This window comes from Alosa pseudoharengus, unplaced genomic scaffold, assembly GCF_046254945.1.
Source record: "Alosa pseudoharengus isolate Yale_2024_CS ecotype anadromous, Long Island Sound unplaced genomic scaffold, YU_APseudo_1.1 YU_APseudo_1.1_scf_37, whole genome shotgun sequence".
NCBI lineage: Eukaryota > Metazoa > Chordata > Actinopteri > Clupeiformes > Clupeidae > Alosa > Alosa pseudoharengus.
In genome coordinates this window covers 178,028-182,885 of record NW_027468754.1, presented here as the reverse complement: position 1 = coordinate 182,885, position 4,858 = coordinate 178,028, and the positions used below count along the sequence as shown (strand labels likewise).

Genomic DNA, 4,858 nt, shown 5'->3' with positions numbered 1-4,858 from the left:
AAGGTGAAATTGCAATTCGAAATATGGCGTATTATTAAGAGGAAGTCCAGCCCTGTATGTGTAGAGCCCATTGTTTTTTTCTACTGTTACCATAGCAATAGCATGCATCACATAACACAAAACATAAAGTCTTTTTTTCAGTCAAATAAATAGATTGTTTACGTTGGTTGCTGTTACTGCAGATTTGTGTGAGGGGTCCTCTACACTGAAAAAAAAAGTTCCTTGAATTTACATGATTTTAATGTGTACATCGGTCCCACATAATCAGAATGTGTCCAGCTGACACAATTTTTACACTTTTGTTCTAGTTAATCGTTTCTTGTAAAACCTACACATTGAAATCACATCGTATTACATAAAAAAATCATGTTGAATGAAGATAATACCTTCATATTTATGTAATACCAATGTATTGTGTAATGCAAAAGTAATTTTATCATGTCAATAGTAATAGATTGTAAAAGGTACTTCTAACTTCATTTATTAATGCTAAAAAAATAAACTCTTAAAGTTTTATGTCCCTATAGTAACAGAACAGTGTGTTTTAACTGTTTTTTTTTTTCTTTCTAGAATTGCAGACATCTGTTATACATCTTTTTACTGAAAAGAGTCAAGTCAGTTTAGTAGTCAATTTTTATTGAAAGCAACATGAAATACACAGTATTGTTTTTTATCCAGCAATTGACAAATGGAAAAAAGTGCAGCAAACATCACAGGGAAAGGAGAAAGATAGAGGAGTGAGAGAGGAAGAGGAGAGAGAGAAGTGAGAGAGGGAGAAGGGGAGAGAGGGAGAGAGAAGGGGGAAGAGAGAGAGGGAGAGAAGAGAAAGAAAGTGAGAGATCAGGCCTGAAGACTGATGGACCAGATTCAAAGATGACTGACCAAAAGGTGACATTTCTAGTTCCTAAAATAAAGATAATTAATAATTAATAATAATAAAAAACATCCACAAAAAGATTTCATGACCCGTGGTCACTCAGCCATTGATAGTCCTTTCAGGTTTCAACATAGTAAAAACAGTATTTCTTTTTCAAAAAATAAAAATGGAAAGTCATTCACTGAAACAGGTTGTTCTTTAACCAACCTTTGGAGTTTGCCTTCATCCAGCTCCATGAAGATTTTTTACAATGCCTCAAAGGTGTATCTAAGCACGGGCAGGTACATGAGGTTATCAACTCCGACATCATCAGTGACAGCTAACGGCCATGTAGATCTGTCAAAAACGTTATTCCTTGGAGTACGACCCCAATGTCCTCATGTTCTCTCAGGACATAAACCTCAACAGTTGTCTTCAACTTCATCCATGACCTGAATTAGGCAGACAAATGCACATAACAGTAAGAAAATGAGACCCTCTAACAAAGCCCTATTGAGAAATGAATGTGAAAAATAGACATGTTCATGTACATACCACATATTCCTGCACAAAGTTTTCAGGATCTTCCCCCGTGTAGATACAGAGTCCCTTCAGGAGACACTCGGCCAGCATCTATATCACACTGAAATAAAAACATTATTGATTAGCACGTTAATCCAAGTTTCATTTAAGTCAGCCACTGTTGTAAACGACCATATGATAAAAAGAAACAAAAAGTTAGACGAATACAATAGATAGATACTTTATTCTTCCCGAGATCATCACAAATTTTAGGATGTGATGAATAATAGAATAATAATAGAACAATATGTGAAGAAGTATCAATATCAACATGATCAAAAATATTAGCCTCTGTAAGGTTTGCATGATTAAAACTCTGCATTACTCACATCAGTAATTTGCTTAATCATTGCTTGGAGACAGGAACTTGGATTGAAGTGGGACAATTGTGATTCTTTTGAAATTCCGTGTTGATCTGAAATAAGATTAGCAGGAAGAAAATTAGTTTCATACGACAGTGCCAGACAAAACATACGCATACTGCACCACACATCTGGCATAACAGGCATTTATTGGTGTATAAGACATTCATTTTATCAACAGTAAATTCATAAATAAATAAAAGATCAAACTTCAGTGACTTCAAACAGTAACATCACTACATCTTAGACTCAGTAACAAAAAAGTTGTATGCGTACACTGTACTGCCTGTTTTTTTGCCTGCACAAACAAATCAAAATATTTATATTTCATATTTTCATCATATGGGGAGACAACTTCCTAGGGCTAAACGTTTTTGGATGCTATAATGTAACTTTGCAAATGGCTTTTTGTCCACGTGGCTATGCTAGCTTGCTTTTAGGCAGCCATTTGCTGGCAACACACTTGGCGCACACAGGCTAACAGGCTTTTCACTCACATACAACTTATTATGCTTCAAACGTGATCAAATTAATGGACTGTACCAAACCAACCCCAATTTAGCTTTACTATGATTTATGTATTTTTCCAACCGCCCAACAGATGCAGCTAACTGGTTGGTTAGGCTAACGTTAACTTGGTAGAAAGAAACGGACCAAAAAATAATACAAAGACATCAAGGGTCAACTTTGCAACGCTGTAATACTGTAAGAAAACAGCTAGGAGATTTATTGTCTAATATAACATGATCATAAGGTTGATAAACTTACCCTTCAGTAGGCTAATTCGATTTGCCATTCTCTCTTCCACTTCAGTCACTGATGATAGATATCCAAACTTTAACGGTCAAACCATGCTTCAAAAACTTCTTCTTCTACTACTATGTATTTTTTTTAATGACACATTACAGCCACCTGCTGCTCTGGAGTATGTCTGAACTTAAAATTTTCACTTTCGATCAACACAAGAAAAATGTCTACATCCAGCATTCAAAATTATCTCTTGAAATCTACTTAATTAAAACACGTTTGCAAGCGGAATATAAAACAATCATGTTGCATATATCAAATTAATTTGTGTCAAATCAAAGACCCCCTATTTCCATTTTTTTCAGTGTAGAGTCTAGACTACCTCCTAGTTCCCCAAGAGATAGGTGCTAGTTTTAGCGCTGAGGGCTTTGACAGTTACTCTTAATCAATTACAAATGATGAGTCCCAAAGTTAAGACTCACACACCCCTTTTTTAGGGGAGTTTGCCCCTAAAAGGATAACCTAAGAGACAATTTTGGCTTAACATGCTTTGTGAATACGGCCCCAGGAGATCTGTTAGAACTGTTGGTGAACTAAATGTGTTCATGGCCCTTAACCAAACAGGCGAATGAAATAAATAAGTGAGAAGAGAGGAAAGTGTCCTCTTGGTGCTATGCTAAGTTGCACTGCAGCCCGCTCTCTGATGGATTTGTTGTTAAGTGCCGCTTTGCACCATTGGGGAACGAGTGTGCAGCTGTATTTTGGCGTCGTTGACAAAAATTAAGAGCTCTGGCCTAAAGTGCACTCGTCGGTTTGGGCCTGCCATTTCGGAGTTTCAGCCACTCCTCCGCATTACCACTCCTTTCCGCACACCACTTCATTTCAGGGCTCCATAACAGCTCCACTTGTGCGTGATGGAATCTTCTTCTTGTCCCAGGATTTATCTGCTCGAGCCTGATCCTTCCGGAAAACTCCTGACAAGCAAGGCGCGCGGGCCCTCGTCGCATGTCTCGGTGTTTTCCGTGTTTACTCGCCTTTTCGGAGGCGTTTTTGCTCATGTTGCTGTAGTCGAGCTCTGACAGATGGCTTTGCATTATTCATGCCGACGTGTTTCCCTAAAAAACCAAAGCCTGTGCCTCCGCTCCCCTGCCCCCTTCCAACAGGGACGTGACATATAAGAACTGTCAATGGCCTTAATATTTTACACAGTTGCCTTCCCCCTAGCGACTGATGTATTTTTCATCGGCGTGCACCGTGCTGAGTGGGCTCTGAGCAAGCCGGGTGCTTTTGGGGTGTCAGTGCCCACAGCAAGGGCTGTGCCAGGGGGAGAGAGTGACGTGCTCTGCTTTGCTTTGCTCTGCAGGGTAGGAACGGCGGGAGAGAGGGAGGGGAGCGGAGAAGGTGTGTGTGTGTGCGTGTGTGTGTGTGCTTGTGTATGTGTATGGTGGCGGGGTGGGGTTGGAATGAGTCGTCTTTTAATAATTAACTCCAAATATCCGAGGAAAACACCAGAGCAGATTTGACTTTTTTCCTCCATTTGGCACGCCCACTGAGTTATGCACCGCAATTTCAATTATGAATTAAGAAGGGAGGCAGAGCAGGAGGAGAGGGAGATACATGGAAGGAAGTCAACAGAGAGAGAGAGAGAGAGAGGAGACAGAGAAAGAAGGAGGCAGAGGAAAGGGCTAAGGAGGAGGAAGACCGGGGAGAAGTGAGACGAGCATCAACTCGTTTTAGGTTGACGTTCTGACTGTAGGTGTCGTTGTCAGTCCAAACATTGAGCCAGCATCTGAGATCTGTATCAACTCAGGCATCTAACAGCATAAAGGGTGGCTACATACACACACACATACACACACACACACACACACACACACACACACACACACACACACACACACACGAGCCAAGTCAAATGTAACAGTGCCAAAGAAAGATATTATGAAGAAACCCATTCTCTAGAGTCTCTGATGAGTGACAGCTTTCCTCAACATATGACAGCTACATAGAACTCACCTGATGCAGACTATACTTTTAGCTGATATGGATGTACTTGATTAAAGTAAAGTTTATATTCACATTTATGCTTGGCACAAATGACCGCTACAGCTGCCTTAAAAAAAAAAAAAACTCTGTGGCTAAAACATCAGTTCTAGCTAAAAATTAAGTAAATGTTACAAAACATTCAGATTGGCATGCTTTGTCACTTTGCCATGAACCCTCTAGTTAATGAGGGTTAATAAGAAAAAGATATTCTAAAAATAGAGCTGTAGCTGCCTCTGTTCAGTTACGTTTTGCTACACTGCACGGT

At 39.6% G+C, this 4,858-nt stretch overlaps 1 long non-coding RNA gene across 2 annotated transcripts; it reads right to left on the bottom strand.

Annotated features, from left to right (window-relative positions):
- Positions 1 to 619: 619 nt before the first annotated feature.
- Positions 620 to 2,909, bottom strand: LOC143101545 (uncharacterized). Of its 2 annotated transcripts, XR_012982417.1 has the most exons (5): positions 2,569 to 2,909; positions 1,768 to 1,853; positions 1,412 to 1,499; positions 1,085 to 1,308; positions 620 to 904 (listed from the first exon to the last, which is right to left on the bottom strand). It is a non-coding gene; the product is annotated as an uncharacterized LOC143101545 (long non-coding RNA). The 2 variants fall into 2 exon arrangements; XR_012982416.1 differs by having other exon boundaries at positions 620 to 1,308; positions 2,569 to 2,899.
- Positions 2,910 to 4,858: the final 1,949 nt, after the last annotated feature.